This window comes from Esox lucius, chromosome 7 (assembly GCF_011004845.1).
Source record: "Esox lucius isolate fEsoLuc1 chromosome 7, fEsoLuc1.pri, whole genome shotgun sequence".
Taxonomy (NCBI): domain Eukaryota; kingdom Metazoa; phylum Chordata; class Actinopteri; order Esociformes; family Esocidae; genus Esox; species Esox lucius.
Genome location: NC_047575.1, coordinates 36,947,426 through 36,960,825, shown reverse-complemented (window position 1 = coordinate 36,960,825; position 13,400 = coordinate 36,947,426).

Here is a 13,400-nt window from a genome sequence, read left to right as displayed (position 1 = left end):
GCCCACAGGACTGCCGCATACTGGATGTTTTTCCCTTTTCACACCATTCTTTGTAAACCCTAGAAATGGTTGTGCGTGAAAATCCCAGTAACTGAGCAGATTGTGAAATACTCAGACCGGCCCGTCTGGCACCAAAAACCATGCCACGCTCAAAATTGCTTAAATCACCTTTACCATTCTGACATTCAGTTTGGAGTTCAGGAGATTGTCTTGACCAGGACCACACCCCTAAATGCATTGAAGCAACTGCCATGTGATTGGTTGATTAGATAATTGCATTAATGAGAAATTGAACAGGTGTTCCTAATAATCCTTTAGGTGAGTTTAAGTCATGTTTTGTTTTCGTAAATCCTCCATGTTATTTCGATTGCACAACATGTTTCCCTGAAAGAGACGACGTCTGGATGGGAACATATGTTGTTCTAGAACTTGGATATAACTGTCAGCATTGATGGTGCCTTTCCAGATGTGTAGGCTGCCCATGCCACACGCACTCATGCAACCCCATACCATCAGAGAAGCAGGCTTCTGAACTGAGCGCTGATAACAACTTGGGTTGTCCTTGTCCTCTTTAGTCCAGATGACATGGCGTCCCAGTTTTCCAAAATGAACTTCAAATTTTGATTTGTCTGACCACAGAACACTTTGCCACAGTCCATTTTAAATGATCCTTGGCCCAGAGAAAACGCCTGCGCTTCTGGACCCTGTTTAGATACGGCTTCTTTGACCTATGGAGTTTTAGCCAGCAACGGCGAATGGCACAGTGGATTGTGTTCATCGACAATGATTTCTGGAAGTATTCCTGAGCCCATGTTGTGATTTCCATTACAGTATCATTCCTGTATGTGATGCAGTGCCGTCTGAGGGCCCGAAGATCATGGGCATCCAGTATGGTTTTCCAGCCTTGACCCTTACGCACAGAGATTGTTCCAGATTCTCTGAATCTTTGGATGATATTATGCACTGTAGATGATGATAACTTCAAATTCTTTGCAATTTTTCTCTGAGAAACTTTCTGATATTGCTCCACGATTTTTCGCCGCAGCATTGGGGGAATTGGTGATCCTCTGCCCATCTTGACTTCTGAGAGACACTGCCACTCTGAGAGGCTCTTTTTATACCCAATCATGTTGCCAATTGACATAATAAGTTGCAAATTGGTCCTCCAGCTGTTCCTTATCTGTACATTTAACTTTTCCGGCCTCTTATTGCTACCTGTCCCAACTTTTTTGGAATGTGTAGCTCTCATGAAATCCAAAATGAGCCAATATTTGGCATGACATTACAAAATGTCTCACTTTCAACATTCAATATGTTATCTATATTATATTGTGAATTACATATAAGTTTGAGATTTGTAAATTATTACTTTTTTACTCACAATTTGTACAGTGTCCCAACTTTCTTGGAATCAGGTTTGTACATTCATCAATATATCTGCTGATATGAACATTGCTGAAATGCATCTGATGGCTCTATCATTCAAGGCCAACAGCAACTACATATAAAGTTGACTTGTAGCGCAATTGGTAGAACATGGAGTATTTGCAAAATGAAACAAAACATGACTAAATCCTGCAAATCAATCAGACTTGATACAGACCACCTAAAGTCCCCCCACAGTGAAGTGCTCCTTGAATGATCCAGCGCCAATAATTATGAATTCTAATCAACAAACAATGATAATTTAGTCTATTGTTAATTTCCAAAGCATTTTAACAACGTTATATTCACATTTTCCCCTCTTAAAACTCATGGTTTATGTTCCCATTAAATGCCCCTTCTCCATAAATCAAGGGATAAAGTAATTGGCTGAGAATGAGGCATGGAGACTTAATTTGCCTGGCTCCTCCAGAGACACTTTAGGTGGCATTATGAACACTCCAAATGTAATCAGTTCATTTCCTGAAGTTCAAGGAAAAGGGGATGAGTAACACAAGGGAAGAAGGCCTTCTGTCTCCCTGTATTGCAGCTGTGTTGAAATTTGATTAATATCTTTCTCTTGCCTACAATGTACAATAAAAGATTTGTCTCTGTGAGGGCTCTTAAACTGTGCAGAGGGCTGGTTTGAACCTATAATTGAACCCAAATTTGCTGATGCTTCAGATACTCAACTAATATAAAGGCCAGTTTTATTGCTTCTTTGATCAGCACAAACATTTCAGCTGTGCTACCAATATTGCAAAAGAGTTTTCTAATGATCACAGTCTTTTGAAATGATAAACTTGGATTAGCAAACACAAGGTGCTTGGAACACAGGACTCTATTTCTGATCAATTCAATGTTATTTTAATGGACGAGAAATGCTTTTTCTTTTGAAAACAAAGCCATTTCTAAGTGACCCCAAACTTTAGAAACGGTAGTGTGTGAAGATTTTTACCAGGTATTTATTTTATTAACCGTTTGAAAAAAGGGTTCTTGTACAATCTCTGTGGCCCTTTCATCATTGTAGATGGCGAAGATGGGGCTGAAAAAAAAAAAACTTGAATGCTGATTGTTACCAGATGACAACAATCACCAATAAACTCGCCTAAACCCATTATGCTGCGTATGTATGTGATTCTATCTTGTACAGCAGACTAGAATCAATGGGTCTCATCTGGTGCCGTAACTCTGGTCAAAATCACTTTTTCCGCCAGTCTCAAAAGGACAGCTAGCTACTAGGAGGATCAGAGAATTCACTTGCACAGACAGCAGGGAAGTGTAGGTTACACTATTAACCTGTTACTGACTTAATTTATTTACCTGTGTAATGAGAGAGACTCATGGGACAGACACAGTGCCAGTGTAAAGAAATGTATAAGTCTCTAATGTAAATCCCCAATAAGGGGCTTGTCATGTTGCTGCAATCAAGTTTATGACATATGTAAACCAGTGGCGGGGTGTGCATTTTGGCCTTCACAATTTTCCTGTGATTAAACCGCATTCTAATAACGTCACCATATAAAACTACTGGCTATTGACATTTGGCGTGACCACCCCATATTCACAGTGACAGTAACCTTTATCGAGTGGAATAAACTGATTACACACAAGGCTGAACACCTATGAGACTTACAATACACTAATTGACATGACATGAATACACAGTAACTGAACCCATTAAGAATGTACCAGTACAACGTAGTATGACAGGATGCTGCATCATCACACATAGCCATGGCATAGCCCAAATCAATGTCCTTACCAAATACACAAGAAGATGTAACAACCAGTCACATTTACTCATACAACAAAGAAGCAAGCAAAAATGCCAGGAGGAACAACACAATCAAGCCTTCCCTTGAAAGCACACATATGCCACCACGCACACTCAAAGGCACAGCCAGCTAGGTCACTGAAAGTGAGCATGCTTCATACCAGCAGCAACGATCTAAAGCAAGCAATAATAATAAATAGCTATTAACCGGCCCATTGCCAGGATTAAGTTTGTCTGTTTATCTATCTCCTCCTGCTGTGTTTCAGTCGTAAATACAACTGAATACAAAAACACTAAGCCCCCTTAAGACCCCTCATGGTGCTGGCCCTGCTAGTAAAATCCATCAAACTTACCACAGCTGCTTAATTGTTTGAAGACAAATTCCACCCTCCTTTATTTTTTTGTAAATTTGCCACCAAATCTATTTCTTCTCCTCCATCTGCCATTCTGCCAAAAGTTAAAATCTAAACAACAAATCTAAAACACTACTGTACAGCTATAAAGCGATAGTTTCAAACAACCAGAGATAACACTAGGTCAGGTGTCAGTTAGTTTTCTTCAGTTAGCTAACTGCCACTCCTATCAGCAGCAACAAAATGCTGACGTAAGCCTAGGCCATCTAGGAGGCTCTGGTGTGTCCAAGTCTACGCCCAACACGGCAAACTCAATCTGATAGGTTCAATAATATGACAATCAACAACATGGTCCTATTCGCTTCAACAGCAGTGAGGACTCATTCCAAATTCTGAAGGCCTCCAGTTTAACCTGGAGACAGCACAGTTGAAAAATCGGATTGGATTCTTTAATTTATATGAGCTGCACTAGAAGCAGCACAACTGAGGGGGAGAGTAGCATTAAAATTACATGAATAGACTGATGGGAATCTAAAATACATATAGCATTAATGAAAACATATTAAATAATAAAAATATAATTTTCTGATTCTGACAATCTTTAGGCCAGCAGAGAAGGCCTTGCTGGCCCTCACGGCCCAACTCAGTGATTGAATTCAAACTGAATGACGTCTGGCTTTGTTAGCAGCAAAAGCCTTTTTATTTATTTAGTTTTTTTATAATTCAAGTAGTGCACAGTCGATATGATAAAGTCCTTTTGAGTTTGTAAATGTTTCTCTAGACTTTGGTATGTTATGAGTTGCGGAATGTAAAATCGGAAAAGTTGCACTGTCACAGGAAGTGTGAGATAAACTCTTCTTGTTACAAAGACGTTGGAATGCAAGAATAGACGTGCAGTAACAGGCAAAATATGGCAATTAATAAAAAATCGGATACTAAAAAACGGATATCCATTTGGGGTGTAACGGAACACGAATCTGTACTGTACCATTTGGATACCATCTATTATATTATTATATTAGGGAAAATCACTGATATAGGCCATTAGATATGCTATCTGTGCTGTCGATAAACAATCTAAGCTGGCAATGTAAATTGGACATGTAAGTAAACAAAATACTTTGACCTGTCATTTTGGCTGTTACTGCGACCCATAGAACAAGGAGGTAGTGCAAAAGAACAATAAGCGTTGAGGCACCGTGAAGAACAAATTGGAAGAGAGGGAGGGTGTTTTATATTGACGGAGCGTCCCTGGGTGGAGCTTCCTTGCCGTGGACCACAGTTGAATTTATTAGAAGGGGAGGGTGTTCAATATGGACAGAGCTTTCCTGGGTGGATCTTCCCTGCCGTGGGCTGCAGGCAGACCTTATTGGAAATATCAGTGAAAATATTAATATTTTGAGCTAGTTGCTTAGCAATGTAGCTAAAAAAATATGATCCTATATTATCGGCCACCGTCCCGAATAATCTACCCTCTTATATTTTGTTCAATTATATTTACTTTTTACAAATGTTGCAAATGACTTGTTGCAAATCAGAATAAGAATCAGTTTGATTCACCAGGTATGTGTACACATACAAGGAATTTGACTCTGGATTATATACGCTCATGTGCTTACTCATAAAAAAACTTAAAGGACACTTAACAAGAGTTACCGATTGCAATATACAGAACACATAAATACACATAATAAACCAAAGCAACATAGTAAGACTGATGAAACAATAGTGCAATGAGCAGGGTATAATGGGGGCTGGAAATAAATATTTTTGTACCGGTATTATTATTATTTACATAAGGACGATGGATATAATCTATATATTTATCTAGTGTAATGGAGCAGAGTGCAAATTATGCTGGAATTAATAAATACGTCATTTTTGTGCTGGTGTAATGTACATGAGGTAGGTGGATATGATTAATACAGTATATATACAGTATGAACAGCACTGAATATCAGGATGACAAAAAGAAAAAGTAGTAGACAGGTGGATTTTAGGGTCAGAGTTATTGGGTGGTTATATAGGGATTGTGCCTGGCAGTTGACTGTTCATCAGAGTGATGGCCTGTGGGTAGAAACTGTTCCTGTGTCTGTTTGTTTTGGTGTACAGTGCTCTGTAAAACCTACAAGAGGGGAGGGGCTGGATCAGGTTGTACCCAGGATGTGATGGATGTGCAGTGATGTTTCCTGCCCTTTTACTGACTCTGGTTTTGTATAAGTCCTGGATGGAGGGCAGGTTAGCACCAATGATCTTTTCTGCAGTTCTGACTGTCCATTGTAATCTGTTCCTTTCCAGTTTCGTGGCAGATCCAAACCAAACAGTGTTGGATGTGCAGAGAACAGACTGGATGATGGCTGTGTAAAAGTGGATCAATAGCTTCATGGACAGGTTAAGCTTCTTAAGCTGGGACAGGAAGTACATCCTCTGCTGGGCCTTTTTAATGATGGCATCTGTGTTGGGGTCCCACTTTAGATCCTGGGAGATAGTGGATCCTAGAAACCTGAACGATTCCACTGCAGACACAGGGCTGTTGAGAATGGTGATGGGGGCAGAGTTGGGGGGCTCTAGGCAGAGTCATCACCGTCCCAGATGATGCCAATGGCCGTAGTGACGTCTGCAAACTTCAGTAGTTTGACAGATGGGTCTCTTGAGGTGCAGTCGTTGGTGTAGAGGGAGAAGAGCAGTGGGGAGAGCACAGACTCATGGGGGGTGCCGGTACTGATTGTTCGGGGGCTAGATGTGGTGTTCCCCAGCCTCACCTGCTTACTCCTGTTGGTCAGGAAGTTTGTGATCCACTGACAGGTTGAGGCTCTGTCTTCTGCCTCTGAAAGAACTGCCGTACACCCTCTTTACAGATCGTTAGTGCAGGTGGGGGGTCGCTGAGTGGAGGTGACATGGTAGCAGTGGGGGAAGGTGACTGTTTGAAGATGGTGCTGAAGAGGTGAAGAGGTGTGGCTGGGGGCTGCTCAAAACTACAGCTCGTCAGCCAGTCATTGAGATCCAGCAGTGTGGGGAGATGATCTCCTGTAGTTGGTGAGTACCTGCAGGCCTTTGCACACTGATGAGGGGTCATTGGCTGTGAAGCTGTTTTCCAGTTTTTCAGCATAGCTCTTCCTGGCTGCTTTGACTTCCCTTGTCAGTGTGTTTCTGGCCTGATTGTACAGAAACTGATGTAAGATGTCACAGTGTCAGTGAGTTCATGTAGGTCTATGGCTGCAGCCTCAAAGACACTCCAATCAGTAGAATCGAAGCAGGCTTGTAATTCCACCTTAGACTCATTGGTCCATCTTTTTAAAGACTTGACCACAGGCTTTGCAGATTTTAATTTCTGCCTGTAGGTCTGGATAAGATTAACCAAACAGTGATCAGAGAGACCCAAAGCTGCATGGGGGACAGAGTGATAGGCGTCCTTTAATACTGTGTAGCAGTAGTCCAATGTGTTAGATTCCCTGGTGGGGCACTTAATATGCTGTCTGTGTTTTGGACGTTCACGGCTGAGGATTGCTCTGTTGAAGTCCCCAATAATAATAAGCAAGGAGTCTGGATGTTTTTTCTCCACATTAGTTATCTTATCAGCCAGCTGTAATGCCTCACTAACACAAGCCTGAGGCTGGATGTACACGGCGACCAGAATGAATGAAGAAAACTCCCACGGTGAATAAAACGGTTCACAGTTAATGAATAATGTCTCTAAGTGAGGACTGCATGATTTTACCAACACTGTAACATCTGTGCACCAACCATGTAGAGTAAGAGTCCGCCTCCACTCTTTTTTCCCGTTACCTCTTTACTCGATCCGTGCAGGTGAGATTAAATCCCGGTAGATGAATTGCGCTGTACTGGATGTGCTCAGAGTCCTGATGAGGAGCCGCAGTTCATCCACTTTGTTGGCCCGAGAGCATATATTCGCCAGGTGGATTGACGGGAGTGCTGTGCGAAAGCCCGGCTGTCTCAGCTTAACAAGCGCGCCTGCTCTTTTTCCCGCATCTCCGACCATACAGCAAAGCTGCACCTCCAACAAACAATTCCGGGAAAGTCACAGGATCGATAAAAAATGGTGGAATAGTAAGCGCAGCTGAAAGTCCAATATTTAAGAGCTCATCTCTGGTAAATGTGACCCGAGACGGACGGCAGAAAACAGGACACGAAAAGCACTAAGGAGCAAAATCCAGAGGCAGCCATCGCCGGCGCCATCTTTGAGACAACACTAACTACCCAAATAAATGGCCTCAGTTCAACTTTCAGGTGTCTAAGGCTTTTGCACAGTACGGTGTACTGTGCATTTATAGAGTGATTTGGGATAAAACTTTGGTTTCACAACAGGGAAGAGATTCTAGCAAAACACTGGAAGAAACCCGGTGACTGTTAGCGCTGAGCGTTCACAGCTGGCGACTTTGCATAAAATGGTTAACTGCTTCCCAAGCCTGAATCACACAGGTCAACGTCACGCTACACAGATCACTTGTCAACATGACCTTTTCTTTGGAAATGAATGGGAGGTGCACTTCCGCAGCAGTGTGTATCATACCCTTAACTCTATTCAATCTGTCCCCCCACCGGGTTACATCATTCAGACGGTAACCCGGTCAACCACAAAGTTGTCCCATAAAAGCCACAGCACTTGAGCAGGAGAAAAAACAACTACCTCAATGACTCAGCCAGTGACGTAAATGATTGAAATTCTGTGTGCTGACTAGGCTATGTGACTAGCGATTTCACACTTGTTACACCTATTTAACTAATTAACTGGCTGAAATTGGGGCCCTCACAGTGTAAAATGGGCCAGTACAGGGCTTTCTAAAAAAAAAAAATGTTGTGAGGGCCCCAAGCAAAAATGCAGGCAGATGTGTTACAAATGCCAGAGATGATTTCTGGTCCCAGTCCCCCCTGCAATTGGGTATTTCTCTGTAGGTGGATGGACACAATCATCAGCACAAGGATCAGTTAACTGGGTAGACATTATGCGAGTCTCTCTCCAGACAGTTGGTAAAGACACATTTTCTTTTGCACTAACTGAGCGGCAAGGAGTCACCCTATATGGAGGAGAAAGTAAATAGACACCTTTTACAAATGTGTCAGTCAGGGCAAAACATTTTAGACATAAAACTGATGTATGCATTTTTTATTGCGGTGTACAACAGCTTGTGTGGGAGGGGTGCAAAAACAGCCACCATGCATTTGGTAACAGCTGAGTGTTGTGCTCTGGGAACAAAGGAGTAGTTTTGGTCTCTAACCTGAAATTGAGGGCACTTATGAACTGAAATTGGGGCCAGGGTATGGCATTTTACTTGAATATACACTCAAAGCCATTTGGAGTTGACAGGGGCTTTGGCAGGATGAAGTGACAGAATGAACAGACAGAGTGGCCATATCTGTAACATAAGGATTGGAAAACTAAAGAGCAATTAAAAACAGCAGTGACCGAGCTGATGATTTCCCTCAGGTAGTGTAAACAATGTTGTCACAGCGATGGAGCAAAGTCAAAATGTCAAGGTGAATGCAAAGTCAATGTTAACATTAGAATCAATGGCTTACAAAAATACAAATTTACCTCATGCCTACCATTTGGATCTTTTAAGATTCCATTTCAATACCAGACTGCTTCTACTTCATTTTAAAGCATAGACAATTTGCAACGTTTTGTAAATGTAGTCAGGCCCCTAGGACAGCCCTGTCCACACTTATAATAGTCACAGATCTAGAAGTAAATGGAGCATATAAATGGGAGCTGGTGTGACAGTATTGAGCATGGGGAAATGGCTTGGTTACTGTTGTCATCCAAAACGAGACACTGTCAGGGGAGTCTAGACTTGAAGGGGATTTGGCTGTTACATTTGCAAAGTGGATGGATGAAACCGAAATGTCTATTCAGCTGTGATGATGTGACTTCTGACAAGATTTTCCTTTTGATACCATGGTTGAGGGATTTCAGCAGTGCTTTACACAGGTCAAAACATAATAAGGCAATGTCATAGCACAGTCTTTCTTTTTTGTCTTCGTGAATAAGCAAAAGGTTGCCTCTTCCCGAAAAAAAGTGCATAAATGAATAATCAAAGTTGAAAGTGAGTTTTGGGCTTACGTTGCAGTTACTTGAGTGCAAAAAACATAGAAATAGTATGGTCTGTGCAATCTTTTTTAATAATGACAATACAACACCAATTAATCTGCTTACCTGTTCTAACTGATTAACACAGCTAATTAAATACAAAAGGATATTCTTAAAGTAACAAGTAAAGTTATGGGGCTTATTTTAATTATTTTCAAGAAGTGTTCCGATTTTACATTTGAAGCAGATAAGCTGGGAAAAATTTAAATATCTATTTTTATTTCTAACTTTATGGATATGGTCCAAACTGTATTGTTTAGGAGGAAAAGCAATTGCTGCGGTTCCTCAAATAACTATTTCTCGATAGGTAGAATACTGTATTTTTTTGCTATAATTTCACGTTAGACTAAGTTTCAGGCAGACAGAAGCAGGGTTTCTAGCTAATGTCCTTGTGTTGGGATTCTGGTGATCCAGTAACAGTGGAAGAAAAATAACCCCATAGCATGCAGGTTAGCAAGAGTTGATGAGCGGGAAGAGAAATGCTGGACATGATGGCATATGTACAGTGGGATCATTTAAATCGATCATTCAGTGCCAGAGGAGTAGCGTTTTGTGTGTTTCTTACAAAATTCTAAATGCTGGAAAGTCGATCCAGGCGGATTTTGTGGGTCCCTGAGGCAAATTTGTTGTACTGGACTCATGAACTCATGCTACCAGTAGTGCCAAGTAGTGGACTAAACCCAAGTCTAACTTTCACCTATGCCTGTGATGAGAGAAGGTCAGTGTGGTGTCTATCCAAACTCCCAAGGACTTATATGAGGTGCCTTCCTCAAGGTCCAACCCCTCAGCTGTGGTAATCACACCATGAAAAGGGGGGCTATTCTTCCTACAAAACCTGTTTTAGAGATGTGCATAACACTGTTAAGGGCAGAGAATGCTTGATGGATACTAAGAAAACTTTGTTGCAGAGTGTAAACAACATTTAAAGGGAATATAAAAGGATATTATTGTTGGCAGAATTTATTTGTGAATTAAAAAGTTTTTGTTATTGTATAAATTCACATTGTGAAGAACCTTTATTTTGAAGCCAAAGTATAAATAAAATTGAAAATGTATAATGTTCTAAAGGCTCATGAGTAGAAGAAAAAGGATGCACAAGATTGCTAATTTAGCGCCTTATGTTGAGTAAGGAGAACAAGGTTGGTAAAACTAGTTCTTATTAAGAAGTATTCCTTTGTAACAAGAATTTCTTTAATTTGTTGTGGGCCAGATATGTGTAGTCACTCAGCGTGGATGTCATGCTAGCATGTGGAGAAATAGATGGCTAGGTTCACTTTTAGTGATATTTTATTTCATTAGTTTCAGCTCTTATGGTGTGTTTATGTGAACGAAACCCAGAATTAAACATTACATGAACCATCAGTTATAAGAGACCATCCTTTCAACTGGGACCGCTACACAGAGCACTGAACACATTTATGGAGGGGCCAGCTGAATATAACACTGTACAATCTGCATTTAAATGGATGGGTGAACTTCCTACTCCCGGTGCTGTGTTATTTATGTGAATAGAAAAAAGCATGGAGCCTGAAATAAAGCCTTGTGGAACTCCCTTGGGGACAGATTGGGGCTCAGACAACAGGTGTTCCATCTTGGACTCTTTGAAAGAGGTAATTAGCGAACCAGGCCAAAGACTGCTCACAGACCCCAATACTCTTTTGCCGGGCAACAAAGATGGAATGCTCTACCGTATCAAGTGGGGTGGTATGGCCAGGGCCATAGCTAACATGGGGAAAGGTGGATATGATTAACAGGGCCCATGGCTTGTAGGGGCCCACTGATTGTAATAATGTCAATGTTGTCAATAAGTGAGAGGGCCCAGACATATGTTTTCAGGGGGACCAGGATTTCTGGCCACGGCCGAACAAGCTGGAAAAGTTAAGAATCTTCAAAAAGGGCATTTTGCCACGGTGGGTATTGGTTGCTGTCTGCATTTCTGAAAAAAAGGCTATTCTTCAGCATGTGCCGTTTAATTGACTGCGGTAGTCTGATTAGTTGTCATAGCATTAGCATATCAAAAGGCATATATTTACAATTAAACAGTGTTGTGGTATTTTGTTTGGGTGGCATTTATTTTGTGGTTTGTTAAGCAGGTGGTGGTTGGTTGTGTATTGCTGGAAGAAGGCTTTGCTACCTCTTGACCTGAGCACCAATGCCACATGTGTATAGGTAGCTAGTCACAGTGCGTGTGATAGATATGTTGCAAACCTACTTTTTGGTTTAAGTTTTCTATCTACAGAAAAGTTATGTAAAATATAGAAGATGCATTTTTGGTTTTGCTCCCAAAGCCATGCAACACCACTGCTTTTGTTTTGTCTGCATGTGTGTCACGCTCTTCATCCCAGCATGTCAGGTTTGGCTTATATCTGGTTCACACCTTCATAGTGCTTCACAAAGCACTATTCCGACTCACATGGCACATTATGGCAAGCCAGCTGTATGCTGCTACTGCCAATGTTAGCCATATGGGCTGAACACTAGTGCACACTTACATCCATTTCTTGAATCCAGACATGCAAACATGTCACATTTTGGCAATAATTGCCATTTAGATTAAAGCAAATAGGCCATCCATCTGAATCATGTAGTTCTGAACACATAATGTATCCATATACATCTGAAGGAAAATCTCACAGTTCTGTGCGTGATGTCTAATTAAAGAGAGTAATTACATTGTCCAAACCACCTAGCATGCATATTACGTTTGATCAACTAGCCATCCACCTAATTACCCAAGTAGTATACATTTAATTGTCACACAAACCCTAATCTAAATCGCAATGCTGCCAAAAGCCTTTCAGACATAGCAAGATGCGTTTTATTTTTATAAATATCTTGGTAAGTTATGGTAGTATACCATAAATGTATGTTTTTACAATAAATTGGTGTGCACCCGGGCATCAGATGTGGCTGACCGTTCTGTTCCTAGTGATGGACGTGCTTTAAACCAATTAAATGCTAGTTCAACAATGTCTAGAAAAGGTAGAGAAGTCATGGCTCGGGCCTTTTTACATTACTAATGACACAGGTTTTTTAGATATAGTCATGCAATTTAGCTAGTATCAAGCTAATGAGACTGTTAAGTCAAACTGAGTACCATAATATATTCAATAACAAATGGCCATGCTATGGATATGATAGCGGTAAGAAAACCGAATATGCAGCTTTGTTGAGCAGGCTTTGTCTTGGCTTTTTTTGTTGTACGTACAGTTTGCAGCACTTTATGCAAAGACCTAAAACAATGTTATGTACTTTTGAGAGTATAAGGGATTAATAGGATGATGAAATAAGCGTGAAACTGTCTGCCCCTTTTAAATTGAAGCAAATATTGAGTGTGTATAAAGGGCTAAAGGAGAATGATGGTGTATGCACTAAATACTTTGAGGAAATGTAAACAAAATATATACCATGTCATTACTACTAGATATATATATATACAGTATAGTCTTAGTAAGCCATGCAAGAAATACAATTATTTTCTTTCCGTGTCTTGTGCTAAAGTTACTAATCAATATTGTGAAGATAAACATAGCCTCCCATGAAAATCAAATGGCCGTCCAACATGTTTGTTCTAGTGCCAGGCCTGACAGGATATTTATTTGAACGTCACCGGATGTCTGATGGTCTACTGCCATTTTCATTTATCTTCTACATATATATTTTAATAGACATTCTGTGTTCCCCAGAATCTAAGCATATGGCACTAATCACTCAAACAAAACATAAGGAAATTATGTCA